General features: G+C 37.4%; 1 pseudogene; it reads left to right on the top strand.

Annotated features, from left to right (window-relative positions):
* The first annotated feature begins 11,579 nt into the window (after positions 1–11,579).
* On the top strand, positions 11,580–11,817 carry LOC133764638 (MICOS complex subunit MIC10-like; annotated as a pseudogene).
* Positions 11,818–16,800: the final 4,983 nt, after the last annotated feature.

Consider the following 16,800-nt stretch of genomic DNA (forward strand, 5'->3'; position numbering starts at 1 on the left):
TGTGGCAAAAAAATGTTGTACAAGAGAGACCTCTGTGCATGAGATCCCAGTGGAATGAAGTGGTCAACAAAGACAGATGTACTTTTCTCTGACTGGAGGAAAATTCTACTTTGTTTATGGGCTTGTTGAGTTAGTGGATCCAAAAGGCTTCCATTGCCTAGGCAGCTCATGTCAAGAGCTTCTGGTGATCACTGACATCATACATATGAGTGTTAATTGTTAAATAAACAACAAGAGTCACTGTGCACTAACTTTCCATGCAGGATCTTTGTCCTCAAAGAGTTGTATTAGATTTAATACTAAAACTTGTTCTCAAAGATTTACTTCCTTTTAGTGTATTAAGTGGAGGCTATTCTTAGGTCTCATAATTTATAGTTATGTCTAAGTGCTTGAAAAAGTTGTATCATTCTTTGGTTCTTCTTTAAAGATAATAAGTTTCTAAAAGGATGGGAGGGGGAAAATGGGGAGAAGAAAAAGGAAAAAAATTACCTTCTAGACACAATACCCTTGAACAGTCCTTGTTTGGACTGTTGAGGAAAAGGTTTTTTAGTATTCTTGTTTTTGTTTTTCTTTCTCATACAAAGTGTTGAACTCTTTACCTAAAATAGAGTTAATCCTTTGTATATAAAGTTAGATAAAAATAGATCTTAGTAAAAAACAAGACATGGAACAGGAGAGGGAAGAGAAAGAAGGGTGAGAGTGTGGGTGGGCAGGCGAATATGGTGGGAAGAATGACCATGTTCCTAATGTTGTATTTATATAATAAATACAAATAAAAATATATCCCACAAAATCTTGTAAAAAAAAAAAGAGTCCCTGGGTTCTAATCCTGCCTCCACTTTTGATCCAGTTTTCTGCTAATGTGCATCCTGGAAGGCAGCAGTTGATGGTTCGAGGACATGGGCCCCTGACACATACATGGGGGGCCAGGCTCCTAGCTTTGTCCTGGCCCAGCCCTGGCTACTGGGGGCATTTCAAAAATCTCTCTTTCAAATGTGGAAATCATTTAAAAAAAATTCCTCTCATAGAGAAAGGTGGGCCCATTTTATATGAGTTATCTGAAATTTCTTGTGAGAGCCTTTGATTTTAATTGTTGCAGTTAGTCTAAATTTAAATAAGTTACTATTTGGATAAAGGACCAAAAAGAAAAAAAACACACACACACACACACACACACAAGTGGGCTGCCAATTTGCTATCTTTGGCTGAGGAAGTTTCCAATTCAAGTATGCCCACTCCATCGGGTTAAAAACATTAGGAAGGGACACTTTTTTTTAAAAAAAGAAGTAAAAGTTTATTTATTTATTTGAAAGGCAGAGTTACACAGAGGGTGAGGCAGAGGCACAGAGAGAACCTCTAGCCACTGGTTCACTCCCCAAACGGCTGCAATGGTCGGGGCTGGGCCAGGCTGAAATCAGGAGCTAGGAGCTTCATATGGGTCTCCCACATGGGTACAGGGACTCAGTGACTTGTGCCATCTTCTGCTGCTTTCCCAGGCACATTGGCTAGGAGCTGGATCAGAAGCGGAAAGGTCAGGACTCCAGTCAGTGCCCATGAGGGATGCTGGCACTGTAGACCGCAGCTTTACCCTGCTGAGACATAGCACCGCCACAGGAATGGACTTTTTGTACCTCTCTCATATGGAACTTGAATGACTGGGGCTGTGAGGGCAGAGTATCATACTTTTAGAAATTAATTTACTGCTACTCGAATGAATTGTGCCTGGCCCAGTCCTGCTATTCTTTCAACTGTTCTGTGGTTTGTGTATCTACCAGTCACATATCCCTTGCTAGGAGGGCAGGGGCAGGGGGCAGAGCCTCTAAATTACACTTTGATTTACCATCAACTAGGCAATGTTCATCCTTTTACCACTGAAAATTACCATTAGCCCCTTCCAGAAAGACAGTCTCACCAATGTAAACATGGATGTCACAGCACCTTGGAATGCCCAGCCTCTCTATATACAGTCCTGAACTGGCTGTGAAGATGGTCAGGCTGCTGCCTGTTCCTTTTCTGTCTTGTGAGCAGCATTTATCTTGTCATAGCCTAACCTATCTGGCCTCCAAAGCTCTCAGGCTCAGGTGGGTTCAGGGGCAACTGGCTATCTGCAGAGGAAACACTTCTTGGCAGCAAGGGTAGCTGACTGACAAGGGGCTTGAGCATCTCTTTATTGTGAGACTGGTAAGCCCTGATCTTCTCCATCTGATTGTTGCCTGGTTATTGTCCTATATTTCCCAGCACATATAACCCTTCCAACTCCCAATCCCACTTGCAATCTATAGGTGAGGGCATAGACTGTACCAAGGCAGGGAAACATAATTGTCTCGTTCACTGCACTGCATCTCTCTTGCCTACAACAGTATCTGACACACACAGGTGCTCGTGAAGTACTGACTGACACTTTGGGAAAAAAAGTTGTATGAGGGAGCTTTAATATGTTCATGGAAAAAATTGAATTCAAAGATAATCCAAAATTTCCATAAACTTTTTGAAGTTTCCAATTATGAAAAACTTGGAGCTACTCCCTCTCTGGTCCTACTCCTCCAAAATGTTGCCATTCTGTCTCCAAATTCTCTGAAACCTCAAGCTACCAGGCTGCTTTCTGCCGGTCCAAGTTGTGTAAATGGGGACTGACTTCAGGGAAAAAAGCTACAAACGTACAACCCTTACCTAGTGAAGTTAACATCTTACATAATTGGATTTCTCCTCAGTTCCTAATTTTGTTACCCTACAGTTCATTCTAATAGTGCATGTATGTGTGTGCATTCATATACATGTATGTGTGTATGTTTGTATAGTTTCACTTTTTAATAATCCTCTGGAGAGCCTATATATTTTAAAAATGTACAGAACAATGGGAGTGGAAGCTAAAAGCTAAAAGATCTAGGATGGGATGTGAGCTCAGTTTTTGGTTGTGCTTCTAAGACTACAAAATGGATAATAAGAACCATTGAAACCAAAAAAGTAATGTCATATATGAAAAGCCTTCAAAAAGCTCATGATAATGCCTATTACGAAGAAATTATGCATGGTTTTCAAAAAATTTTTGCACCAAATAAAATTTATCTTCTAGTTCAATTTTAAATGAACTGTCTGAAATATCCTCATATATCAAGACCTGCAATATGAAAGAATCTGTAATTTCATACAATTTATATAGCATGAGTGATTTGTACATATGGTGAACTCTCATAACTTGCTGCTAATCTCTTTTTAGCCTCTGTTTCCTTGTTAGTAAGTACAGAAAATGATTCTCACTTTCTATTGTCAGCAGGGTTAGAATTGATGTATAAAAAGGAATCACTGAAAAATAATACCTAACTCCTTTTGATTTTTATCCTGCTTTCTGAAAAGTGTTTAGCTTAAGACACACAGTAAAGCAAGTTGTGAACATTACTAAATCACAACAATTAATGGAATGTCTAACATGTTGTCTATATATTTCACATGGCCACATTTTTTTCCACTCTACTCCAAGGTATCGTAACCTTCTTGTTTTGATTTAATTTCAGTCAGCTTTTCCTATGTGTCTCTACTTACAGTCTATTTTTTGTTGTGTTGAGCTTCTGTTGTTCCAAGTGGCAACCAAGTTGCCTCTATTTTCACATGTCTTCTAGAAATAACTCACTGATAAGATGCATTTTTGGTGTAATAATAATTTGTAATATGGAAGCTGTGCTCCTGAAGGCAGGACTATTGGGAAAATGTGGTTCACAGCATTCATTTGAGGAGCATGTTCTACTTTGTTTTGATTGTGCAAGAAATTCTGGAGGACACGTAAGTCCCTTTAAGCCTAAACAGAATGGCTGGTTCTTAACTTCTGAATAAACTGTAAATGGATCAATTTAATGTGGAGAAAGCATCACACATTCCTCTGGGTATGCTTTTCAGAGCCATTGGCAACCCTGAAGATTGTCCAAGAGCAGACTCATACATGTTCTAGCAATATTTCTATATATGACTGTGGTAAAGAGAATTTTTCTCTCAGAATACAATAAAATAGAAATGGTGTCCTTTACTTACTAAAGCTATTCACAAGTGAATAGAAGACTATTTCTAAACTTCCAAAATGTATAGGACTTTATGGTAAAATTCCCATAGACTATGACTTCTTTACTAACCTAGGTCCCTCCCTTCCACTTTGCAAAGTCAGTCATATTTTAAGATCATGTTTATAATATTCTTTGCCAATTTTTCTCAAGAAGACTTACACATGCACTCTTATGTTATTAGAGAATTTTTTTTCTCTGCTATGGTGTCTATGTTCATGAGGTTTGCATAGGAACTCAGAGAAGGTGTGTGGTCTCTGTTCAGTCCGTTTAAGATGTACCAGGATCATGGATCATCTATCTAGCAGACCAGGTCATTTCCAGAGATAAATTTACCATGAAGCTTACAAACGTCAGCCTTCATATTTCTCCATTTATACTGGTCCAATTCCAGACCCTGAGAAAAGCTCTAGCAATGTACTCACCTACTCTTTGTTTTTATAAAATGTATAAAGCTAAGATAGTTTAATCAAAATTGGCAGAAGCCACTGCCTCTTACTAATTCCCTCTCCCTTTTATTCACACTTCTTCTATTATCAAGAAGCTTTAGAGAAGCTGTGGACACTTTTAATAACCAGAAAAAAGGAGGTTGAATTAGTGATATATTTAGATCAGTATTTATATAATTCATGGTCACTTCCATGTAGTTATTTCTGGATGTTACAAATGACCTTCCGGCAGTACTCCCGTGATCCCCTGTACCATCTCATCCATCATGACATGAAAGTGTGAGGTGTACTGCAGTATAAATGTACCCTACAGTATCTGGCACTAAGAATATGTATACAGTGGTGAAGAAACAAGAATGGAAATGCATGGAACAAAAGCTAGACTGGAAAATTCTTGCAGTCAACAGACATGAAAATTCATAAATGTTAGATGTGATTCTCATTTCTCCTACCCAGAATATACTCAATAACACAGCCCATAAAGTTATAAATGTACCTTACTGTCTTTTTTTATTTTGATGAGATTTGAAAAAATAAAACATCAGAATTCTTATGATTGTCAGAATGGCTTGGAGAGCACAAAACGCTGGTTTACTATTATCCCTCCTACCTATTCCAGTATCTTACTCCATCTCTTCCTTTCGTAGGCTTTCTCTCTCAGCCTGAGGAGTTTATTGCAAGTCAAAGGCAGGTAAGTCAGCTCTTAAATCATGCAACATTCTCCTAAAAGTATTGTTTATGGTATACACATAATGCCTTTCTTTAACCAACTCGACAAAATAACATTTTGAATTCAAAAGCTGACAATTGACTCATTTGTTCTCTGTAATCCTGCTATAATTCCCTTCCCACAATTTCTGAAATGGTTACTTTCCAAACAGGACTGGTAGCGAGGGAAACAGGAACCATCAGATAAAAACCTCATCATTTAATATCAATAAATATCAAGTACTAGAATGTCTGGGATTGTGTGAATGAAACTTTCACAAGATTAATTGAACTTTTAAATCAAGATATTTAACTGAGGCCAGCTCTGTGGTTTACTTAGTAGGCTAAGCCTCTGCCTGTGGCATTGGCATCCCATATGGACATGGATCCCATGTCCCAGCTGTTCCTCTTCTGATCCAGCTCTCTGATATGGTCTGGGAAAGCAGCAAAAGTTGGCCCAATTGCTTGGGCCCCTGTCCCCATGTGGGAGACCCAGAAGAAGCTCCTGGCTCCTGGCTTTGGATTGGCCCAGCTTTGGCTGTGTGGCCATTTGGGGAGCGAACCAGCATATGGAAGAGCTTTCTCTGTCTCTCCCTCTCTGTTACTCTACCTCTCAAATAAATATATAGAATCTTTACCAAAAAAAAAAAAAAAAGGATGCTTAACCATCTACATAGATTCATTCACAGAGGTATAAAGAAATTTAATAAATTATCCAAGAAAATTCAAGAATCGAATAATATCGATGTCAACAGAAATAAACAGGCTCTATCAAATGATTAATAAAACATTTATTCAGGGCAGAATATAAGTGACCTAGGTCTAGGAAACACCAGATCAACTACTTTTAATGAGTCATGGGACATGCTCTACAGTGGTCAAATTATAGTCAGAATTTACTCATTCCATGACACAAAGTTTTCATTTATCCTTACACCATAAACATATAGTAACTTGGCCCAAAAGGTGTGTTTTAGGTAATCAGGGGCAAATTTTTCACAGGTTGGAAATTACATTTTTCAAAATATGAATGGTCACAAAACTTTTTGAGATACATATGCTGTAAAGAAGGCTACTAATTAATTTTAAGGACATTTCTGAAAATATACAAGGAATTTACAGATAAGCAACAAAAGATTGTTGAAGGTTGCCCCAGATGGATAAAACAAAACAGACCTTTTGTGCGCATCACCCAAGTCAAATTGACCTGGTGGATAAGATTAGGAGCTCTGTCGGCTACTCCTTGGACAGGTCTCACTATGTTTTCCCTTGAATGCTTTGCAGTCTTTTTAGGGGCAATTTGTTCTCACTGGTGAGAAGGGAAATACACTATCTGAATTAACTATGTGATCCCAACGGATGACAAAATTAAACAGAACATTGTGGAATTCTTTCCTTGCTTTTTTCACACATGTCCTATCATTGTAAGTTCAAAAAATTTTACCTCTGATTTCGGATGCTGGATTTATTTTATGTTATTTTTGGTGTGTGTGCTTCTGATTATAAAAAGAATTTACATTCATGATTGTAGTTTTAGACAATACAAGAGAACAAATGAGTACACAGAACATACAGTCATATGAGCTATCAATAACCATTCTTATTGCTTGTGTATGTGTGTCAATATAGAAGAGAAATTATGCATAAGTTACTACATATGATCTTGAAGATTTATTTATTTATTTGAAAGGCAGAGTTAGAGAGGCAAAGGCAGAGAGAGAGAGAGAGAGAGAGAGAGAGAAAGTCTTCCATCCGCTGGTTGACTACCCAAACAGCCACAATGGCCGGAGTTGGGCCAATACGAAGCCAGAAGCCAGGAGCTTCTTCCGGATCTCCCACATGGGTGCAGGGGCCCAAGGACTTGAGCCATCTTCTACTGGTTTCCCAGGTCATAGCAGAGAGCTAGATTGGAGGTGGAACAGCCGGACTCGAACAGCCGTCCATATGGGATGCTGGCACTGCAGGTGGTGGCTTTACCCACGACACCACAGCGCCAGCTCCACTATATTGTTGAATAATGTATTTTACCACTATATTGTACTTACCAAGTAAGAGTACTGTATAGCAATTAAATTAACCAATTCTCTAGTTTTCATATTTTTAAATTTATAATTGCTCTATTTTAAGTAATACTACCATGAACTTTCTACTTCATGATTTTTATGTGCACTTTTGATCATTTCTTTAGGATATATTCCTAGGAGATAAATTATAATGTCAAAGGAAAGAGAATTTTAAGCCTTTACCTATACATTTCCAAGTTAGCCTTCAACAATTTTTATCACATCACATCATATATACATAAAAAGTATCTCCTGGGGCCAGTATAGCAGGTTAAGCCTCTGACTGCAGGTGTTGGCATCCCCTACGGGCACCAGTTTGAACCCTGGCTGCTCCACTTCCAATCCAGCTCCCTGTTGATGGCCTGGGAAAGCAGTACAAGATAGCCTAGGTGCTTGGGTCCCTGCACTGGTATGGGAGACCCAGAAGCTCCTGACTCCTAGCTTTAGATTGGCACAGCTCCAGCCATTGCAGCCATTTGGGGAGTGAACCAGAGGATGGAAGATCTGTTTCTACTTCTCTCTGTAACTCTGCCTCTCAAATAATTTAATATTTAATTAAAAAACATATCTCTCCCTGTATCTTTGCAAAATTAGTTATCAATATTGTTTTCATATTTATCAGTTTGATAAAAATATCACTTATCCTATTTGAAATCCTTTGTTTATTCACATATCATATATGCAACTCTTACCTCATGAATATTTCTAAAAGAAAATCCACTCCATAAAGCATAAATAAGGAATAGGATTATGATTCAATATATTATATCACTCCATTCGAGTTTGGTGTTTATATGGCTAATTACATAAATATATTTGTTTGAGTATATTATTTTAAAGGAATTTTACCAGATATCTGTGAAGGAAGACATAACTAGTTATTGAACTCAGAGAGCAAAAATAGTTAATATAGAAGCTAAGGGCATAATTCTGGGGACCCATCTGCTCAATTTGAGTCCTGACTCTAACCCAAAGTATATGCATAGCTTATGGCAATCTACTTATCCTCACCTGTAAAAAAGACCTGGTAATAGTGCCACCATCTCATAGAGTTGTCGTAAAGATTAAGTGGAATTATCATACAAGGGTATTGCTTCCTTGGCCTTTTGGCTAAGATCAAGTGTAGCACAGGGTAAGCAAACAAAACTTCTCTGGTCTTAATAGCTATAGCTCTCAAATTTGCTCTAGTACTTTGTCTCGCAACTGTTGTCTTCTCCCATATTTAAGTATGAAGTGAAGATGAAACCTTATATTCTTATATGAGTTTTAAGTGTTCAAGATAGTTAGGATCATTGAGAATTTTATAATCCATAGGCCACAAAATTGTTTTGCTGTTTCTTGTGGGATACAAATGATTGAGTTGTGCATCAGTTAAATCACTTCCTATGTCAAATTTTCCTTATCCACTTTCCCCTGCCTTTAGCCCATTCCAGTTATGATTAATTCCTTCCTCTCCTGGTTTCCCATGACATATCATTCATCCTCTCATGATAGCAGACACGGTACACAGTGTAGCCTTGTATCCTTATTATCATTTTAAAAGTTTGTTTCCCACATGCTGAAATAGCTCTCCAGGATAATAACTATGCCTCACTTACCCCGCTTCCCTAGCGCTTCCCATAGTTTCCAGCACACAGCACATCAATGATGTCTAAACAATGAATGAATGAAGAACAAAGGTTCAACTGGAATTTGCAGGATAAAACAACAATGCTTGATGTGGGAAGTGCAAAACAGACATTCATAAAACAGGCAGTGTACCAGGTGGCAAAATATTTGAAACAGTGGCTTTTAGACATTGGACAACAGGTGGAGTTGACTGTGTTCCCTGATAAAAGTGAAGTAACCCTATGAATCTCCAGACTACCAATAGAGGCTGTAATTGTAGGCAACAGTTCAAAGAAGAAGTTAGAGCTGATTAGACTCAGTTGAGAAGAGAGAAACATCAAAAGAAACCCACAAAGGCATCCAGGAGGTTGAAAATTACTCATACAAAGCTGGAGACAGTGTGTATTCCCATCAGCCAGAATGCAAAGGAATAAAAATACTTTGGTCACTGCATAGAACACTCAGAATGGCATCACATAGTAAGGTCTGCATTATTCCTAGATTAAAGCCTGCTATGAAGTGATAATTTTAAAACATTAAGTCAGATCTCAAAAGAATCAAATCAATTTCTAGGAACTTAATTGGTTGCCAAAGTAAAGTCCAAAACTACTTGAAAAACACACAAAAAGAAAAAAGTATCATACCAAACAATGTAAAATGCTTAATATCTAGCATTCAATAAAACTATCAGAAATGTAAAAAGGAAGGAATATATAATTAGAAGAATTACCAAATAGAAGCATACACACAAAAGAGACAAAGATGATGGAATTGGAAGACAAGAATATAAAGAAGATGGAGGAAAACATGAACATAACTAAGAGATTAGTTGGAGGATATAAAAAAGAGTTAAGTGAAACTTCTGGAAATAGTCACAATGAAAAAAATATTGGGAGCAATTAACAAAAGATTAAATAACAATAATGAAAAAATGATCAGTGAACTCAGAAATATAGTAGAATGTGCCAAAATGAAGCACAGAATGGAAATTATTTAGAGAATCAACGACCTGTGGAACAATGTCAAAAAGTTAATATGCACAGAATTAAATAATATATTTGAAGACACAGTTCTCAAAACTAATTTAACTTTGATGAAAATTATAAATGCATAGATCTAAGACGCTCAATGAACCCCAAGAATAAAAATAAACAAAACCATCCAAAAGCACATCATCAAACTACTGAAAACCAGTGACCAAAAAAAAAAAAAAAAAAAAAAAGTAAACATCCAGATCTCCCTTCCTATCTCCCAAAGACAAATTATCTATGAAGGAACAAAAAGAAGAATGAGAGCAAAAACTTATTCATACTATAGAAAGCAATTTACAGATTCAGTGCAATCCCAATTAAAATAACAACAACATTCCTCGCAGATCTAAAAAAAGTGATGCAAAAATTCATATGGAAACACAGGAGACCCTGAGTAGCTAAAGCAATCTTATACAACAAAAACAAAGCTGAAGGCATCACAATACCCAATTTCAAGACATACTACAGGGCACTTATCATCAAAACAGCCTGGTAGTGGCACAAAAAAAGATGTGTAGACCAATGGAACAGAATAAACTCCAGAAATGAATACACACATCTACAACCAACTTATCTTTGACAAAGGAGCTAAAATCAATCCCTGGAGCAAGGACAGTCTCTTCAACAAATGGTGTGGGAAAAACTGGATCTCCATGCACAGAAGTATAGAGCAAGATCCCTACCTTATATCTTTCACTAAAATCCACTCAAAATGGATCAATGAATTAAATCTATGACCTGGTATCATCAAATTACGAGATAACATTGGGGGAAACTGGCATAGGCAAAGACTTCTTGGAAAAGACCTCACAAGAACAGGCAATCAAAGCCAAAATTGACAAATGGGATTACACCAAATTGAGGAGCTTCCTCACTGCAAAAGAAACACTCAGCAAAGTGAAGAGGCAACTGACAGAATGGGAGAAAATATTTGCAAACTATTCAATTGAAAAAGGACTAATATCCAGAATCTATAAAGAGTTCAAGAAAACTCAAAAACACAAAACAAACAATCCAGTTAACAAATGCACAAAGGACTAAAACAGGCATTTTTCAAAAGAGGAAATTCAAATGGCCAACAGACACATGAAAAAATGCTCAGGAGGACCAGCCATCAGGGAAATGCAAATCAAAACCACAATGAGGTTTCACCTCATGCCAGTTAGAATGGCTTTCATAGAGAAGTCAACAAACAACAAATGCTGGTGGGGATGTGGGAAAAAAGGTACTTTAATCCACTGTTGGGAATGTAAATTGGTCCAGCTACTGTGGAAAACAGGATGGAGAAATCTGAATATATACCTACCATATGACCTAGCCATCCCATTCCTAGGAATTTACACAAAGGAAATGAAACCAGCACATGAAGGAATTATCTGTACCCCCATGTTTATTGTAGCACAATTCACAATAGCTAAGACATGCAATCAACCCAGATGTCCATCAACTGAAGTCTAGATAAAAAATTATGATATATGTACACCATGAAATACCACAGAGCAGTAAAAAAAAAAAAAAAAAAAAAGAAATCTTGTCATTTGCAACACTAGGGATGCAACTGAAAACCATTATACTTAGTGAAATAAGCCAGTCCCCAAAAGACAAATACCATATGTCCTCCCTGATCTGTGGTAACCAATACAGTACCCTAAGGAGCCACAGTTGGAGAACATGTGAGGGTCAGACATCAGCAGGAAGTGGGACCTATGCCTGGTGGATACCGTATTGTAGATGGGTACTGGTTTTGGATTAAGAGTTGTTTTCTCACTTATCTTCTTTAAAAAGAAAATCGTGCACTTTAGCCTTTGGTTCTAGCATGGGCCTGGGCACCACCTATTCCAACTGTCAGCATGACTTCCAGGTGCCTTACCTTCTACATGGGATATATGTCAAACAGCAGGAGCAGTGACACACACTGAGAATATTGTGCAGGGAGGAAATGAGAAACCCCTCTCACTCCTCAGGCATACAACAGTGCCCCAGAGTCACACTGGTGGTACCTCAGTGCCTTCAACTCCAGAGCTCTGTTGATGTATCTGAAACCAGCATGTTTCTTGTTTTGTATTTTCTCTCTGGAAACTGTAAGGAGATAGTCTGAAGAGAAATAAATTAAACAAAAATATAATAAAAAATAGAGTACTTAAAAAGTAACCTATAGAAGTGAAATTTACATTTTGAAATGCCATGATTTTGAACATGTCTCTACTGTTGAAGAACAGTTTGTTTTTTTTGTTTTTTTTTTTTCATACTATTTGTTGAACTCTTTACATAGTGGAGGGTTAAACTTATGGATATAAAGTTAATTGAAAATAGATCTTTGTAAAAAATAAGAATGGAAATAGGGAGGGAAGAGTAAGGAGGTTGCGAGTGTGGACGGGAGGGAGGGAAGGAAGGGAGGGATCATTAAGTTCCTAAATTTGTATATATGAAATACATAAAGTTTGTATACCTTACATAAAAGGTTTCTATGTTAGAAAACAAAGCAAAACTTCTAATTGTCCACTTAGGCAATCTAGCAGACAAAAATAACACTTTTAAAGTTATCAACTAATTTGATGTAATTGACATTTATGGACCACTTCCTAACAACAACAGAATCAAAAATCTTTCACATGCATACGGGACATTCACCAACTACAATTCTTTTCTACAAGCTTATTTATAGAAGCAACTCTACATAATCATATAAATCTATAAAGGAATGGAAATATTATTGATTGAAAATTATTTTTGTGATTCCTCATTTGAATTAAATTGGAAATTTTGAAAAGAAATTTAAAAAATTCTCAAATATTAGAAAGGCACATATATATCTAAATAATTTGTAGGTCAAAAAATAACAAAGGAAAATAAAAATGCTTTTAGTTCAATCAAGATTAATACACATTAAATTTTTCATGTATTTTGGAGAAAATAGTTATATAAGAAACCATGAATGATCTTAATAAGATTCCATACTAAAAACTATTGAAAAGAAAATGAGACTCAAGGTAGAATAATGATAAAAACAAATGTCATGAAAACAGAGAAACAATAGAGAAAATTGATGTAGCCAGAAGGCAATTCTTCAAAAAGATTAATAAAATTGATACATTCCTAAATTTCCAAAATTCATTCAAGATGAAATAGACTATCCAAAAAATAATATATCTGTTAAAGAAATTTCATTCATATTTAATAATCTTTCTACAAAGAAAACAGTAAAATCCAAGATGGCATCACTGGTGATGATTCAATCCATCAAACAGGTAAGGAAGAAATATGTCAATTCTACACAAGTCTCACAGAAAGTGAAAATACTGAATTTCCTCACAAATCAAAGAAATTATCAGAAAACTACAAATCCATATGTCTTATGAACACAAATACAAAATGGTTAACAAAAAATGATTTCAAATTGTATCTACCAATACGTAGGCCAGCTGGATAATATCCCAGAAATTCAAGGTTGGTTTAACATTCAAAACTGGTCAATGTAATCTGCCATGTTCACACACCAAAGGAGAGTGACTTCAGCAAGATGGTAGTATAGGGCTTTCCCACGCTTATCTTCTCACAGAAACATCAATTTATACAATTATCCACATAGAAAAATATCTCACCATAGCTAGGGAATCAGAATCCAGATGAGATATTACAGCACATGTGTATAGCACAGAAATCAGAAAGCACGCATTGGTTGATGTCATGGGAAATGATTGATTGAGGCTTATTTTGCAGGAGGTGACAAGCCAGCAGTAGAACACAGAGAGTAGCAAGGAGACTTAGATTCGTTAAAATAATCTGAAAGGCAACAGTAGGTGAGCATGACAGACAGGGGATAACTGTTGCTGGCATATGGTGCAAGGGAGCAGCAGGCAAGCAGGGATACTGTGATGTGGATTATAATATGGGAGGTATACATCTGAGGCAGATTGCTGCTATGCAAGGGCTTTCCTGACACTGTTGGAGATTTTCCCAGGGGATTTCTTAGTGCCACGGGTCCAGGTGACCTCTACAGTTGTGGGTAGGAGGGACAGTTTCATGCTCCCTATTTCACCCCTCCCCAAAGCAAAAACAGTATAAAGAAGAGAGAAATACCCTCCATATGGAGGAAGGAGAGGTAAATGTGCACCCAGCTTTGCCGCAGGGTCCATCACTAGGCCGACACCTGGAGGGCACCTGATCAGTATCCACATACCACAGTTCCAGTGGTGCTCCCACAGCCCATGCCCTCAGGCCAGCACTCACAGATATAGGGTACAGACATATCCAACACCAAGTCAGTCCCAGTGACCCCCAACTACAACAGATCTAGGTTCAGACTTGATTCTGCAGAACAAAGGAGGCAGGATTGTCCCAACAGTCAATGACATTGACCCAGGTTTCAGGTCTACTTCAGTATCAGGCCTGCTCAGCCTTCTTCTTCAAATTTTGGTTTATCCCCAAATTCCCAGCTTCTTGAGTCAAGGGTTAATGTCTACCCCAGTATATCCCATTGCTGGGCAGGCTCATGACTTCAACTGAATAGAATTCAGGCTTCACTTGACCTCTAAGGACCCAAGAATCAGGCTAATCCCAGCTGATGGGCTCCAGATCCACACCAGTACCAGACTGTCCCTCAATAACTCGGGTTCAAGGGCCATCCCAGTGGGCCTAGGTGCCAGATGCACTCATCTGCTGGCTCAGGCATCAGGCCAGCCTGTCCAAGGACTCCTGCCGCAAGCATGCCCATATGTCCTGCCAGGTAATCCATCTAGAATCTGGACAGGAAGGATTTTGAGTCAGTTTTGTCTCCCTTCAAAGATAAGCATATGATTTGATGGTTTTACAGATGAGTTCCACTAAAAATCATAGAGAAACTAATTCCAATCTTTGTCAAATCCTCCAAAAAATTGAAGACTAAGACACACTTCCAGGGGCAGCGCTGTGGCGCAGCGGGTTAAAGCCCTGGCCTGAAGCACTGGCATCTCATATGGGCACCGGTTCTGGTCCCAGCTGCTCCTCTTCTGATCCAGCTCTCTGCTATGGCCTGGGAAAGCAGTAGAAGATGGCCTAAGTTCTTGGGCCCCTGAACCCACATGGGAGACTCCGAAGGAGCTCTTGGCTCCTGGCTTCGGATCAGCACAGCTCTGGACATTGTGGCCAACTAAGAAGTGAACCAGCAGATAGAAGATCTCTCTGTCTCTACCTCTCTGTAACTCTGTCTTTCAAATAAATAAAATAAATATTTTTCCCAAACTCATTTAACAAAGCCAGTGTTATACTGACACTAAAGCCAGATAAGGACACCACAAGAAAATTACAGACCAATATTCTTAAAGAATATAGATGCAAAACTCACCAAAACAGTACTAGTAACAGATTAACAGAATGAAGTCACATGAATATCTCAATAGATGCAGAAAAAGCATGTGACAAAACTAAACATCTTTTCATGATAAAATAGACCTCAACAAATTATGTATATGAGGAATATACTTCAGCAAAATAAGGGGAAAAATATAACAATTTCATAGTTAACATCATACTCAGTGGTGGTGAAAAGTTGAATGTTTTTCCTCTAAATCAGAAACAAGAAAATGATCCTGACTCTTGCCACTCTATTCAATGTAGTATTGGGAATCCTAGACAGAGCAATCAAGCAAGAGAAGGAAACACAAGTCATTCACATAAGAAAGGAAGTTAAATTGTTCTCTATTTGCAGACAAAATTATCTTACATATAAAAATGCTTTTAAAAGCAAACCAAGGAGTCAGCATTGTGGTGCAGTGGGTTAAGAAGCTGCCAGCAATGCCAACATCCTATACTGGAGTAGTGGTTTGAGTCCCAGCTTCCCACTTCTGATCCAGCTCCCTACTAGTGTGCCTGGAAAAGGAGTGGAAGATGGTGGCCCTAATCTTTGTGCCCCTGTAACCACTTGGGATTCCTGGGTGGAATTTCTTGCTCCTGGCTTCAGTCCAGCTCTCACTGTCATGGCCATTTAGAAAGTGAGCCAGCAGATGGAATATTTCTCTCTGTCTCTCGTCTGTCACTCTTTTCAAACAAATAAAATAAATCTCATTTAAAAAAACAAAAAAGCTGTTAGAACTAATAAATGAATAAAGTTGTAAGATAGCAAGTCAGCTATCAAACTCAGTAGTGTTTGTATCTACTAACAGTGTACCATCTGAAAAAGAAATAAAACAATCTGATTTACAACACAAAAATATATTTAGACATAAATTTAATTAAGGGGGTGAAAGATCTGTACAACTAAAAACTAAGAAACACTGATGAAGTAAATTAAAGAAGACAAATTATAAAAGATACCCCAAGTTCATGGGTTGGAAAAATTAATATTGTTAACAATTTCCATACTACCCAAAGTGATCCGTGGATTTGACACAATCTCTAGAAAAATTTCAATGTTGTTTTTCCCAAAAATAAAAAATAAAAAAACAATTCTAAAATTCATATGTAAAAACTAAAGATTCTGAATAGCCAAAGAAATCTTGAGCAAAAAGAACAAAAGTAGGGATGTCAACTTCCTGCTTTCAAAATATACTACACAAAGCTATAATAATCAAAACAATGCTGTGCTGGCATAAAAACAGACATATAACCCAAGGGAAAAGAACAGAGCTTAGAATATGTTCATGCATTTTTGATCAACTGATCATAAAAAAATGTGCTAAAACACACAGTGAAAAAAATGAGACTTTTCAATAAATGGTATTGGGAAAACTGGATAAACCTGTACACATGTAAAAGAAATTGGAATCTTTTCTCATAGTATGTATAAAAATAAACTACAAATGAATCTAAAGTTTAAATATAAGACCTTTCAATGGGTGAATGGATAAAAAAAATATGATGTGCATATATTATGGAATACTATACACCCTTTAAAAAGGAAGGAAATTCTGTCATT

This window comes from Lepus europaeus, chromosome 7 (assembly GCF_033115175.1).
Source record: "Lepus europaeus isolate LE1 chromosome 7, mLepTim1.pri, whole genome shotgun sequence".
NCBI classification, from domain to species: Eukaryota; Metazoa; Chordata; class Mammalia; order Lagomorpha; family Leporidae; genus Lepus; species Lepus europaeus.